Source organism: Suricata suricatta, chromosome 6 (assembly GCF_006229205.1).
Source record: "Suricata suricatta isolate VVHF042 chromosome 6, meerkat_22Aug2017_6uvM2_HiC, whole genome shotgun sequence".
Taxonomy (NCBI): Eukaryota; Metazoa; Chordata; class Mammalia; order Carnivora; family Herpestidae; genus Suricata; species Suricata suricatta.
The window spans coordinates 131421444-131437659 of NC_043705.1; positions in this window are offsets into that span (position 1 = coordinate 131421444).

Consider the following 16216-nt stretch of genomic DNA (forward strand, 5'->3'; position numbering starts at 1 on the left):
TTATTTATTTAAAATTTTTTTAAATGTTTAATTATTTTTGAGAGAGAGAGAGACTGCGAGCTGGGGAGGAGCAGAGAGACAGGGAGACAGATTCTGAAACAGGCTCCAGGCTCTGCGCTGTCAGCACAGAGTCTGATGCGGGGCTCAAACCCACCAACCGTGAGATCATGACCTGAGCCAAAGTTGGACACTTAACTGACTGAGCCATCCAGGTGCCCCAAAGATTTTAAAGTCCTTGAGGATGGTGCTGTATCACTAATACCAACACAGGCCATGGAATATATAAAGAATTCAATAAATATTGCAAAACAGATTTCACCTCAGATAATATGTTGATTTTGGTAATCTAATGATTTCTGTGTATTGCTACACCATTAGATTGATGATGGGCATTAGCAAGATCAGTATCAGAGTTATAATTGACTGTCTTCTCTGTTATATCATAATATCATCAACGTTGAATTCTTCTTAAATGAATTATTTGACTTCTAAAAACTACTGAAGCAAAAGATTTTCAGGAAAATGTATGATATGGGTAATCATTAAATGAATAATGAGATGCTTATCTCCCAAGTACCCAATCCTGTATTTCAGAAAAAAGATGTATGGGAAGAGGTAAATATGTAAATTTTTCATTCAAGTAATGGTTAGCATGAAATGGAAAGTAATGTTACTGCATTGTAACTAGCACTGCGACCTAAAATTGAAAATTAATAACTGTCCTTCTTTCTCTTTCAAAAATAGCTTTGCTATGTCTATTACCCAAAATGATGAACATCAAATAATTTATATTGACTGATTTTTTAAATTATTTATAATGATTTTTTAGCAATTAAATTTGTGATTACCTAAGATATTAACAGAAAGTTCTGAATTGTAGTAATACTTGTTTATTTGGAAGTGATTTTAATGATCTTATGTGGCATATTTAGATAGATTATATTGTTTCTGCTTAAAAGTATTCTAGTTCATTTCTGATATGTGGACAAGAAAATAACATCCAGTAACATAACTAAATATGTGGTTTTATGAACAAATGACAGTGTAAATTAAAATAACTGAGGAATAGAAAGAGGAAGACACGTAAAAAAATTCCTCTCAGGGTATACTATCCATCCAGTTGTGTAAGCCTCACACACTACACACTACATTTTCACAAAGTATGTGGAGTTTTATCTTCAAAATCTTTCTCCAGTGGGTATCTTTCTATAGGCTAAAACCAGAACAGTTTAAAATATCTCTTGGGCGAACAAACTCCAAATCCACATTTTTCTCCTCCCAATATCTTTAATGAATCTCAAGTGATATTTTTAAAAAGAAATATTGATATTTCATACCAGAGTTTGGCTCAAAAAGATCAGCTTCATTCATTCATCAGAAAAATTCACCAACTTCCTAGTGGTCTTAGGTAAACATTCAAAAATTGTATTATGGTCTACGGGGTCTTAAATAATCTGACCCCCCTCTCAGTTCCAGCCTGTACAATTCTCTTTCCTCTCTCTTTTCTCTCTTTTTGAAATTTCCTTTAAACAGACATGATCCCTGTCAGTACAAAATATTTGCCAATAATCTTTCATTTCTCTCAAATATTCTCTTTCTTCCTTTCTTTCTTCCTTCCTCCCTCTCTCTTTCCTTCGTTCTTTCTTTCTTTCTTTCACAACATTTTTTGATTTTATAACATCATATAGCATCATATACACATACATAACATCATATAAAGTTTTCAGCTCATTTGTCATTTGTGTCGTGATGATTTCTTGAATTCCAAAATTAGATCATATAACTTGTAGCATCTCATATTTTCCTTTAATTTTACTTAAAAATATTTACTTATGAATGTGTTTGTATAGTTGGTTGGTTGGTATCACTAACTGCTCCACTGGACTTGGGGCTCAATGAAAAAGGCAGCATGTGTATTTTTCTCACTATTGTATCTTTAGTACTTTGTATTGTGTCAACAACATAATAAGCTCTTACCATATATGTATATGTACATGTAGTCTATATATGTATACATATACATGTGTATATACTACATACATACGTATATGAACATGCATACTACATATAGTAATACATGTGCATGTATATATATGCATGTATATATGTACATGTATATGTATGTATGTATGGCTAATAGAATGACCAGACGAATAAACTAACAGAGTAGAATGAAGTTTTACTTACAAATTACTAATCCACCTACTGGCATAAGGCTGGCTGTGAGTAAGAAAATATGGATGGATATAACATGATGCTTGTTCCAAGATGAGACACACCATGTCTTGGCTTATTCCTTTGTGCTCTAAAACCTGCCGGGCGAAAACATAATGCAGGTAATCATGATCCCAGAACGCAGACTCCTGTAAAGAGGACTTGAACCCAAGTAGAGCTTTCGCATTGAGTAGCTGTTCTGAGGTGAGTTCATCAGACGCAGAGCTGACCCCCCACATAACTAAGTGAGGAACAAATTCTTTGTATAAGCTAGTCAGTGTTCAGGTTATTTTCAGTAATAGCTGAATAATTTACAGTTTCTAGTAATTCATGATTATAGCAATAATTTTAGAGGGAAACAAGGCGAATTACTGAAATTAGACAAAATATTTTAACATAGTTTAGCTTCATACATAATATTTATACATAATGATGCTATATAAATATAAATCATTGCTATAATGTATAATCTATAAATACATGACCTCTTGCTATCTAAATAAGAAAAATATTCTGACACTTATTGAAAAAACTTAATTAAAACTTTAAAGAATCTGTTGAATTCCTTTTACACTTGTCAAGAAGACTGTTTTCCTTATTTTACTCTACTTCTTTCAAGTTACAGCCGTATTGAACTTAGTATTGTTTTATTTTTCATAGCTAAATATATGCATTGGAAGAAATTGAACCTTGCGGATTCCTTGAAATTCTTGCTTTCATCTTCTGAACCATATAACTCTGTTCGGTAGAGGAACATCTTTAAAACATAAACTGAGGCTAGATTTTATTTTCCCTTGTTCCCTTCCAAGAATTGAAGAGTAATTGGAACAATAAGCTAATGCTCTGTAGCTCTCACTGTACCGCTTTGGCGAATTGCTATTTTCATACGAAGGCAGACTGTACAGTGGTTACCCACAGGGCATGTGTTTCTGATGAATGGCAAGTGTGGGATGCCTCAGTCATTAAAAACTCCAGGCAGAATCTATTCCTAGAAACACATGCTGATGCTCACAGGCAGTGGCGCATAACAGTAAGAAATGAATAAGAATTATCTTTTTCTTTCCTATGACACATTCATTTCAAGTTTTCCATAAGGGTATATTTTAGGTTCACTAGTTTCTAAATGTTGTAACATATCAACATCTAGTTTATTAGTCTCTTTTCAGACTTCTTGGAACTGCAAGAAACTTAACTGTCATTTAATTGACTTTTGTAAAATGTTTGGGATCTTTAAAATATATTGATGCTTGGGGCACCTGGGTGGCCCAGTGAGTCTGACTTAGGTCATGATCTCACAATTCATGAGTCAGAGCTCTGCATCAGGCTCACTTCTATCAGTGTGGAGGGAACCTGGAGGCTGCTTCAGATTCCATCTCCCTCTCTCTCTGCCCTTCCCCATTCAGACCGTCTTTCTCTCAAAAATAAATAAACGGAAACAATTTTTAAAATTATATTGATGCTCAAACCCCCTCCAGACAAACTCTGGCCATTGGACGCAGGCAGGAACATATTTTTTAAAGCTCTCAGATTAATTTTAATATGGGTTCAGGTTTGAGAGCCTTGAATCTAGTCTAATTCCTTTGTGTTACTGAAGGGGAAACTGAGGCCTAGAGAATAAGTATAATTTACCCAAGATGACAAAGGAAATCAGTATAAATATTAGTAAGACCCCTCATTCCATAGAATAATATGCCTTCCAATCCAAGCGAAGAAAGCATTCTGTTAATCAGCATCATGACTTTTTTCATGACTTTCTTTTTTCTATGACCTTTTTCATCCATACAAGCAAATAATAACTCAAAGCTTATTTTTTAAAAGTTTATTTATTTATTTTGAGAGAGACAGAAAGCAAGCAGGGGAGGGGCGGAGGAAGAGGCAGAGGGAGAGAGATAGAAGATCCTAAGTGGGCTGGGTGCTGACAACAGAGAGCCAGATGCAGTCTCAAATACATGAAGCACGAGATATATACCTATAATTTGAGTTAGTAAATATATTTCAGAGATACCAAGTTCAAAAATATTTTGTGTCTAAATATAATGTGAAACCTTTTATGACATAATATACATTAATTTTTTCACTAGATATAATCTGGGAAATAACTCATGTTTATTGAGTCTGTGAGGTCCCACATAACTGAGAAATCTCTTAATCAAGTCCGTGACATTTGTTTTAATTATGATGAAGAGTATGGAGAAAAAAAGTGAAAATAGTAGAAAGAAAAAAAAGGTGAAGAAGATTGTTTATATATGTGGAGTAACAGTCAAAATTGTGTGATTTTGATTTATTTATATACATGACTGTAGAAAATATATCTTAGTAAATATTGAAGGGGATCTGAAGAATATATACTGTCTTTGTAAATTAACCTCTTCTAGATTAACAGAGCTATAACTAGTGGTGAATTAAAGTGTTTTTAATAGATTTTACCAAATTGTGCTGTAGTCATGTTTCTCTCTATAGAGTTTTAAGTAAAGAAAAAAAACTGAAAATGATTTATACATTTGACCTCTGGAAAAACAAGAAAACAAAGAGGCTTAAATACAAGCATCCACAATGAACTTACATTTTCATAATTTCTCTTTCTCTTTTCAAAGAAGAATGCACTGTAATTTAATATTGTATGTGCAGCATATCATTTTATCATGGAAGTTTCTGCTTTCCACATATCCAAGTAATCCACTTATTAGTCACAAGGAAATCAGACAATAACATCACAGGATAGTGAATCTCACCACTATTACTAAGTGTTCCCTAGGGAAAAGCAGTGATTTGCATTATTGAACAAATCTTATTAATGATGATAGTGTTAATAACACTATCAGAATCAAATGTTATCTAAGTCATATGGTTGGAAAACTTGGAAGTGTCTGAAAGCGCCCTTCCTTTTTCTGTGTTTCTAAATGTACCTCTCAGAGGACTGGGGCGGTCTAATGCCCCTTTCACTGCAACAAGGTCATTTTTAATGAACAAAAGTTAATTAGGCCCAAATGTATCTCTTTTGGTGCAACTGGTGCTATCACAATTTGAATAGTCTCAGACTGCTGGGCATACGAAGGAAGAATTAGAAGTGTATCTCACTAGCAATGTCAATCTAGTATTTTTAATGAAAGAAATTCCACTGGGAGCATAAGGAAAGGAATATGAAAGGCCTAGAAATTATTTAAGGGGAAAGAGGACAGGAAATTGGCAGAATGAGCATAAGAAGACTTTACAGTAGAAATAGAATATATACTAAAAAATGATTATGGAAGGCAGTCGGATGTGAATGTTAAACACAGATTCCAAAGCATTGCTGAGAGCAATTCTTGATGTACTGATTAAACACACACACACACACACACACACACACACACACACACACACATGATGTTGAAACAGGAGCACTTTGATAGTCTCAGTTAATCCATATGTCAGCATAACCTTGATCAGCTTCAACTGAATTTATTTGTTCACTTATTACCACAATATGTTAACAAGATTGCCTTTTTTGTTTCTTCTAAACATTATTCATATGGTTTTTCAGCTGTCTCTTCAGAATGACCTACCAGTTATTTGCCATGGGGATATGATTATCTATTAATAAAAAATAGGGAATGAGACAGAGAATGAAGATGGATTTTCATGTAATAATAGATGTTGAAATATGAACTGCTTTATTACTACAGATCGAACTGTATAAAATTGCTCTTTCCTTGCTTAAAAATTGTCAATTACCAGCAATTCCATGTGATTCAGCACAGGAAGAGGGATGACTATTTGAGAATGATAGAAATACACAAAGACATACCTAAACCATGAAATTTAATTCTGTAAGAAAGACATATCAGCACATACCTTGACAAATATCATTTCATAATAAGCTTTTTTTCAAACTAGTTATAAGTAGTGCCTCTCATCATTTCAATTCTGCTGACTATGACATCAAATCTCAAGTGTTATACAGATTCCTTTGACTTAGCACCTGGTATGCTGGCTTCTTCCTCTTATCTGCGACCCTCTGGAGTCATTGACAAACAGTCTCCAGCAGCCTGCTCTCAAGATCTGTTTGCCTTCAAGCACAGGCACGTTTTGACTCATTATTTCACTGAGAAACTTTGCCCATGTATTCCTGAACTCTGGTATTTCTTATATCCAAAACAAAAGAGACATGATGAAGTCTACTTTTAAAATAAAGGAAAAATGTAGAAAAAAAATCAAAGGTACTCAATTGCAATATGTTTTCTTTAAAATGTGAATTTAGAGGGGCACCTGGGTGGCTCAGTCAGTTAAGTGTCTAACTTCAGCTGAGGTCATGATCTCACGGTTCGTGGGTTCAAGCTCCATGTTGGGCTCTGTGCTGACAGCTCAGAGCCTGGAGCCTGTCTTCAGATTCTGTGTCTCCCTCTCTCTCTGTCTCTCTCTCTGTCTCAAAAATAAATAAAACATTAAATAAAATTTTAAATGTGAACTTATATATTTGAAATAAAACTTTAAGAATCATTACTAATCCTGTGGCTCTTTTTTAGCACCCTTTACAATTGGCGTGGAAGTTGAGGGTGAGGGCCATGATAGAATATGGAGGGTAGATTAGACAAAATTGATCAATTGATTTTTTTAACATTTGAAGAGGATGCATGTAAAGGGTAACATTTTGAACAAGCAGAGAGTCAAATTTCTAAATGAGACAATTTTACTGAACCTGTCCAATTATTTTCTGTTTTCAATATTAGCAAGAAAAATAAAAATTATAGAATGCAGGAAAAACCATGAAGTATATGATATAGAATTTTCCTACTATGCTTAATGTGGGAGGATTAACATTATTCACTAATTTCTATAAGTGATGGTTTTATTTCATATCTATCTTTAAATAAATTATTACTCACAAAATCTTAATTGATGTAATCTTAATTAGCAACAGTGGCTCCGAAATGTACCAGTACTGTATCTAAATGGTCTTTACTAAGCTTTATCATTGTAAATATTTTTAAACTATTCCATGCTATGATTAAGTGGAATAAAAGAAAAAAAATATTATATTAGATGAAGATATTTTAAATAAATTTCAAATCTGATTTAGAATTGGAGAAAGTAGTGAGGTATAATAATAGAATATAAGATGCCATTTCTAAACTATGCTCTGCCTGTATTAGTTTCTGTCAGTAAATTTGAGCCTATTACCTAACCACTCAGTTATTGGGTTTCTCATATTTAAAGAGAAGAGGTCAAAAATTCATGACTCCCTTAACAGTTCATAAATTTTGACTATTTTTCTAAGCTATGTAAACAAGACATTTTAAATTACACACTGTTGTTATTTTAACCAAGCATATTTTTATTGATATAAACTTCCTAGTAAATTCTAGCTGTATTAAATAAGGAACGTTATTTATTATTTTCCATTGAGTATTCTCAAAAGACTAACATGTTACGTTTCTCAGAAAAACTCAATATTAATAACACATCAAGAAAGAAAATAATCAGTGTAAATTTATCTTGGAAGTTACTGTCTGTAAATGTGTGATTATTTGTGGCTCCACAAAATAACAGGCTGACATTTATGGTTCCTAAATCAATCCAATGTTAGAAAATAATGTTCTTTGTAAATCCAGGTAGAGAACAGTGCTGAATTCTCAAATGTATATTAAGGCTTTTATATTCTTTATCTAGCTATTTATTTTCTCTTTACAACAGCAGACAGAGTACAGTTGTCAAAAATATTTTGTGTCGATTTTATAACTTGTTGTAATACATGTGAATTCATGAATCCACACATTTTTACTGAAGAGCCTATGTCTAAGACTGTGCCCTTGACATTTTGGTGATATGACATGAATTCTATTCTTATGTGATAGTAAGAAATACAGAAATATAATTGTATTCCAATAAAAGATAACATTAGCATAATAATAAGGGACTACTAAAGACTAAATAAAATGTAAAGGAGAAATGAGAACATGACAGGCAAAAGTAACACGACTGGACTTGAGAAAGATTACTGGGCTTGGTCTTTAAGGATAGATAGGTCCAGAGGTGCCTGGGTGGCTCAGTGGGTTAAGCAGCCAACTTCAGCTCAGGTCATGATCTCAAGGTTGATGGGTTTAAGCCCCACATCAGGCTCTGTGCTGACAGCTCAGAGCCTGGAGTCTGCTTCTGATTCTGTGTGTTTCTTTCTCTCTGACCCTCCTCTCTGCTCACACTGTGTGTGTGTCTCTCTCAAAAGTAAAGAAACATTAGAAAAAAAATTTTTAAAGGATATATAGGGCAAATAGAAAATAATGAGCAATGAGTACATGTTAAATGTAGGATGCACTGAGACAGACAAATAAGCATTCAGGCAACAATAACAAAATAAAACAACAAAAAATGCCCCCAACCTACAGTGGGTGGCTATGTGATGCAGTTAGTAGGACAGATTTGACTTCGCTGGCTTGATTCAAACATCACTCCCATCAGAATGCTATGACATTGAGCCAGTTTTTTAACATCAGTTGTCTTATTTCTCAATTTATCTCATTTGGTGATAATAGTGCAGCAAGTAAATTCAATCATACTATAGAATTAAGGTGATTGGATTGTGCCTGGCATTAATTATGAATTACTATTAACAATCATAACCATTTAGTGGAACAACTCAGAAGACATTTGCTTGTAAAAGATGCAAGATTTATGCGATCTGAAGAGAAACCAGGGTCTGACATTTGCTTATGAAAATGTTGAAATACTAGGATAAATGGTTTGGTATCATCACAACTGCCTACAGAATAAAATTTTTAAAACTTATAATTAGAAATTTTAATTTGTGACATTGTATATTAGTCATTAAGACTGATTATAGCAGAGTGGGTAAATGAAATAAAAGGCAAAAAAAAAAAGGTGAGCAGTACTGGTGAATAAATAAGAATCTATAGGTTTGGGCACCTGAATATAGAAATTGATGAGAGCTTAGAGTCAGGGTGGACTTCAAAATTTAGAAGGAGAATGACTCAAGGGTAAGATACTTGACAGAAATGAGGAAATCATAATGAGAAGCTGGTTTTAGCAGAAAGGCAATGATTTTAATTTGATATATTTTATGTTTGAGATGACATCTAAATGTCAGCATATCTGCCAATTTAAGGTAGAGATGTGTTTTCATGGTGTCAGTTTACTTTCATTATACTATTGGAGCTTCAGGATGGACATGGGACGCTCTACAAACAAAACTTGGAAAAAAATCTTATTTTACAGATGGTAAGTTAAGGGAGTTGAGACCCAGTGAGTTGAATTACAGAGCCAGATCCCCTAACTCACAGGATGTTATTTTTCTGTTCCCTCTTATGATTATAATGAGTAAGATCTATGAGAATATCTCAAATATTAGGAAACATAACCCCTGTCCAATTTAAGGTAACCTCTTGGTTAAGTGTGACTACCACTTTAAGGAACAGTTTTAAAGAGAAAATCCAAACATCATTATTTAACAACTTATATAAAACTTTGCATTTTCTCTATATTAGAAAAAACCCATTTAGTAAATACTTAGGAAAATCTGTAATTAAAGTAAGTCTATTCAATGACATAAAGAGTTTGTTAACTTAAATAAAGATGTAAACTAAGGCAATCTCATATTATCGGAAATTGATTTATCTTGGAAGAGCAGAATTGCAATACTGGATAAGCATGCTATAGCATGCTACAGACCAGTTCATTTAGGGTTTGGGGAAGGCTGATTTATGGACAAATAGTGCAAAGATATGGAAGTCCAGCCAGTGTCCAAGCAGGAAATTCACTGGCTTGAAAATGGGGAGAAATTCTTAGCATTTATTTATTGGTCAGGAGAAAAGTCTCAGCCTTCTATAAATGATGCATTTAGAAGAAATCAGTCTCTTGGTTCTTAAGTTCTGTATCTCTGAGGGCACATGCATGAAATCCTCCATTTCATAGTCTCAGGTCCCATTTTAATGTTTTATTTATTTTTGAGAGAGAGAGAGAGAGAGAGAGAGAGAGCATGAGCAGGGGAGAGTCAGAGAGAGAGGGAGACACAGAATCCGAAGCAGGCTCCAGGCTCTGAGCTAGCTGTCAGCACAGATCCCGACGCGGGGCTCCAGCCCACGAACCGTGAGATCATGACCTGAGCTGAAGCCAGCCGCTCAACAGACTGAGCCACCCAGGTGCCCCTCAGGTTCCATTTTATATCGAAATCTGTTCATGGGTTAAAAGCTTCGCACTTCCAAAAGCTAGATTTATATGTGCAAAGTAAGGTGGTGTTATATTGTTGGAATAATGGGGATGCTGATTCATGAGTTCTGTGCTTAAGGCTTATTCATGAATATTTTTTAAGATTTGCAAATGATCCTTACCCACCAAGAATATTGAGAAGCACTATATCCTGGGAAGATGGAAACCACCCAAAGAACATAAGTGCTAATTTATTCACCATGGGATAACTGTTTCTGGGAGACAAAACAATATCCTCTTCCTCAAATTATATAGTTCAGCACCAAAGGGCAATAGTTCAAATGGTTACCAAGGTTACCTTAGAATTTTTTTTTTTTAGGAAGCTTAAAGTCTAGTAATTTCCCACAAAATGCTAAGTTCAAGTTTCTGGTCTGCCTAGAAAATTACTCGTGACTCTCCAGAATCTTATCATAGATGTTATTTCCCTAAGCATTCTGTATGACCATACTTAGGGTACTGAAAACTCCTCACTAACCTTGTGATCTAAGTATTCATAAAATCCACTCATCCACACTTCCTTTCTCAAATGCTTCCACCCTTTCCTCTGACATCTTTGTAATGTGGTAAATATGTGATTCTTTTCTTCATCTGCTGCTTCCTTCTGAATATCCTGGGAACACTAAAATGAGGAAACTTGTGAGAGAATGAATGTTTATATCTCTAAAAGTTCATATGTTGAAATTCTAAACCTCTGTGTGATGGTCTGAGGAAGTGAGGACTTCGGGAGACCATTAGGTCATGAGCATGGAGCCCTCATGAATGAGAATAGTGCCCTTATAGGTGCAACCCCAGAGCACTCTCTCTCCTCTTCTACCATGTTGAGGTCGCCACCAGAAGTGAGCAATCTGCAACCCAGAAGAAAGCTTTTCCTAACATGTGACCATACGGGCACCCTAACCTCAGCCTTCCAGCACTGTAACTGTGAGAAATAAATTTTGTTGTTTACAAGCCTTCTCATCAACGGCATTCTGTTATAACAGCCCAAGCTAAGATAGAGCCCACAGAGAATAAGTTGACAATGTACAATGGCAGCTACTTCTGAGGGATCTCCCTGGCACTCCATGGAAAAAGAATTATTATAACTCTTTATGTAGGCTATGTATGGATCGATCCTGTCAGATGGACATCTGACCATCTTATAGGACTTCTTTGGTGCCCACATGTTCCCAGGCTCTGGAGAAGGGTGGTGGTCAGTTACTAAGCAAGTTACTAGAGAAGGCCACTTCAGGAGAGGGTAACTACTGCAAGGTTTTGCTACCAACTGTGGTGAATAAACTGTAAGTGCGCTTGGAGTAGAGTCCAGTGAGATGTCAATACCACAGCCAAGTACACAGAAATGTAAAGCCATGGTTCAGTTGAAGGAGTAAAATGCTGAATAAGAAATTGAACTTGAACAAGAGATTTCTAAGTCATACATTTTTGGGGGGAGGGTATGGGGGCCCAAGACTCACAAACTTCGTAAGTCAGCAGGAGTTAGTGGTGGCACATGTACTTGCAGCAACATCAAATTGTCATATAATATGCTAAAAGACCCAGGTAGTCAGGGCAAAGACCATAATCTTCTCTAATGTAGATGGGCTCTTGTAAGAAGGGCATGGCTAGGCTTTATTGACCTAAGTGATAATTTGATAAGAATGACAAATAATAATGTTTAACAGTTTTAAATTAAATGCAGTATTATGAAAAACTTTAAAAATCTGTTATGCTGTTTGGCCCTATTTTAATTTTTTTAATGTTTTTTTATTTATTTTTGAGAGACAGAGAGAGACAGCATGAGCAGGGGAGGGTCAGAGAGAGAGGGATACAGAGAATCTGAAGCAGGCTCCAGGCTCTGAGCTAGCTGTCAGCACAGAGCCTGACATGGGGCTCGAACCCCATGAACCGTGAGATCACGGCCTAAAATGAAGCCAGACGCTTAAACGACTGAGCCACCCAGGTGCCCCTGACCCTTTAAAAAAATCATTTAAATCTAAAGTAACAAGGTCAAGTATTCTCTTGTGATTAATCTTGGGCCCTCAGGATCCAACACAAATCCTTCAACTCTATTTAGGGCTTTTGATGACAAGATGGTCAGGTTGTCTTCAGACAGTTTGTCCATATCGGCTAATGGGAAACACACCAACTCTGGATTGAGGAGTGGACTTAAAGAAATAACAGATGGCAAGAGAATAAAACATGAGAACACTCCCAGTTAGAAGGGTGGTGCACAGAGATGGAAAGACAAAGTTATCCTTTTTCTTTCCAGTTACTTTTGCACAGGATAAGCTGGTATCATTTCTGAGTAATAAAGGATTCTGGGTAGAGGGGAAGACCCTGAGACAGAAGGACAAAAAAAAAAAAAAAAAAAAAAACCCTGAGTCTTAGGTGGTTTAAGATGTAATTTGTTCTATCACCTGATTCCAGGTTTTGTCATTTTCGCAAATACAATATTAAACACTCCTTACATTGCATTTACAATACTTGAAACCACTCCAGACACATTTTTGTCACCCTGAGGTTTTCAGCGGAGGAAGTATGAGGCATTCCGTTAGCACTAATGGAGGACTCGAGTGGAGACGTGAAGACCTGTGCATTGTGTTAACCAGCATGCTTAGATAACACTGTTCAAATGGTATTAAGTAATACTTCAACCAGATGTTCATAGAATAAAGCTATGTATTATCACCATAGAAGATTACATATATACACACACTCTCTTTTACTTTTAAAGCTCCTGGTATGTATAAATGCCTTTAGCATGGCTGCTAATTTCTGTGACCATTTACCTGTATAGATCTTATGTATCTACTAACTCTAATTAATTTTAAAATAAGAATATTACTGATTGCCTCTCATGTATAATGTAGTTTCTGTCATATGATAGACAACCCTTGTATATTTTTACATAAAAATAAATAAACAATGTGTTTATTAGTTGAAAGATGTCTGACAAAAACTTGTGAATGGGACACATACTTAATCCAAGTAAACTGAAGAAGAATCACACACTTTCTAATTTATACCTAATGGGAAATTTTATCTATGCATGGCAAAATAAATTGTTAAAAAACTAAACTTTTATAACTGGGATGTGTGTGTGTATGTATATATACACATATATATATTAATGTTTATTATTTTTGAGAAAGAGAGAGACAGAGTGTGAGCAGGGAAGAGGCAGAGAGAGAAGGAGATACAGAATCTGAAGCAGGCTCCAGGCTTTGAGCTTTCAGCACAAAGTTTGATGCAGGGCTCGAACCCGTGAACCACGAGATCATGACCTGAGATGAGGTCAGACACTTAACCAACTGAACAAACCAGGTGCCCTGTATATATTTTAAAATATAATTTATATCTACCTTATAGAATTTTTTTTTAATTTTTAAAGTTTATTTATTTTTGAGAGGAAGAGAAACAGAGTGTGAGCAGAGGAGGGGCAGAGAGAGAGCGAGACACAGAATCTGAAACAGGATCCAGGCTCTGAGCTGTCCGCACAGAGCCTGACATGGGGTTCAAACTCACAAGCCATGAGATCATGATCTGAGCTGAAGTTGGACACTTAATATACAGAGATACCCAGGCGCCCCTATAGAATATTAACAAAATTTTATTTAATAATAAATTCAGGTTAACAAAACCTTGTGCAGTTCCTATTAACTGCATGATGTGAGAATGTAGGAGTAAATGAAATATAGTTTCTCTGTTCAAAGCCGTAATAGGCCACAAAGGCAACAAACTGTATTCAACTATTATAAAAAATGTTACATCAAAGCTACATTGATTGATTGATAGAGTATGAATATATGCCCATATAGATGTTTAATACTCATATAAATAAATATATTTATTGTATAATCAAATTATATAACTGTCCTTAGTTTCCTAATTATTAATCACACACAACATAATAGGATCTAATGTTCCATGTTTGCTATTTTTATCTTTGAACTATCAGCTCTTGAATTTTTATCTAAGAAATAACTGCTTGTGTTTTCCTTAATTGACACATATCATCATTTTCCCAAAAAGAAGTATTTTGCTTCTAAAATAATACTGAATTCATTATCAGCATCATTTGATATTTTTAATTAATCTTTGCCTCAACATTGCTAAAACCATTTTAGAATTTTACTTTTGACAGAACTTTGCAACATTTTGAAAATTTCCTACTCACTGAAAACAACCAAATCACCCCAAAACATTTATATTACCTCAGGGTGACCTCAGCCTTCATGCTAACCACTTAGCGGTTTATGATTTTTAAAAGGCACTCCATTCCATTTAGACACTTTGGTCTGTTTTTCTTTTCTTGTTGACTGTTTAAAATTAAAAAAAAAAATTGTTTTGGTCAGTGTTTTGGCCCTGGCCTGCTGGCAAATTATAGGTAAGAGGCAGGATTCATACGACAGTGATGATAATATTCTACTTTTATAGAGATAACATTCCTAATTTATGTTTAAAAAAAAGTCCAATTTTAATGTTTTTTTCAGTAGTGGGGATGGTTTGGCAGCAAAAATTTCCCCACCACATTACCGGTTTCCTTTGTAAGTGCATAAACAAAATAAATTTGAAGCATAAACCTGTGGCTGTGATGTACTTTGTCTGCCTTAATATTGATCTGTCTTACCCACAGATTAAACTCAATTTGGGCAGTACTGTGTTTATGGAATGCAGTTGTGGCAGTATTATTTTCTTAAGAACCCAATTTTCCAGTATCCTGTTTCTTTTAGGACTTGCACATCCTAAGGATTCCCTCAGTCTCCTTCTTCATTTGTCAAAAAGTCCTGAGCAAGCGTTTTACATAAACGTTCATTTTATTAAGCATGTCAGAAAAGAGAAAAGATGGAGGTAGTGCAGACAATCAGAAGTAATCATGACAATCTAGACAGGAAATAACCAAAATCTTTATTACTTAAAGAAGTAGAAATTGGGGCAACTGAATGGCTCAGTCAATTGAGTGTCCAAGTCTTGATTTAAGCTCAGGTTGTGATCCCAGAGATCCTGGGCTTGAGCCCCATATTGGGCTCCACATGGAGCATGGAGTTTGCTTAAGAGCCTCTCTCTCTCTCTCTCTCCTCTCTGCCTCTGTCTCTCTCTCTCACTTTTTCTCTTTCTCTGCCCCTCTCCCCTACTCGTGCTCTCTGTCTAAAATAAAAAATAAATTGAAGAGTGAAAATTAATTCAACAAAAACTTATTCACTGCCTGCATGCTAAGTACTGTTCTAGGTGTTGAGGATCCCCAAGTTAAATACAAACAGAAAGCATAAAAAGTCAATTGTTATTTTCAGACTGCTTGCTTTCCAGTAAAAGTTTATATGCAAAACATGTAACAAGTTAGTTATACAATATATTAGGAGAGAATTCGTGCTGGAGAGGAAAAGAAAAGGTGAAGAGGGGACTTGCAGTACTCAAAAATGTAGTCAAAGATAGTGGCCTTAGAAGGAGGTGAGTTCCTGAACTCTACTCATACCTGAAGAGGAGGAATAGTGTTCAGGTGACCCATCTGGCAGGTTGGTCAACGCAGATCCTGAGGAGGGAGTGAGAATTGGGGGGCAGGGGGCACAGAGAATGGAGGCAAGACAAGTCTCTGATCAAGCCTTGTTTATTGAGAGACCACACACGTCTTATAAAGGGTAGAAGGCGGGCAGCTGACGTAAGTCAGTTGCTAAGAAACAAGGGTGAGGATAAGGGAGAAACTAAAAGCACAACACCTGGAAAACCAATAAGAAGGCCCAGCCTCCAGGCCCTGGGCTGGAAGTGATAACGCAGCTCAGCTGTGTGGGTGGCTGATCTTGCAGGTCGAGGCACATATCTTTTCTTCTGG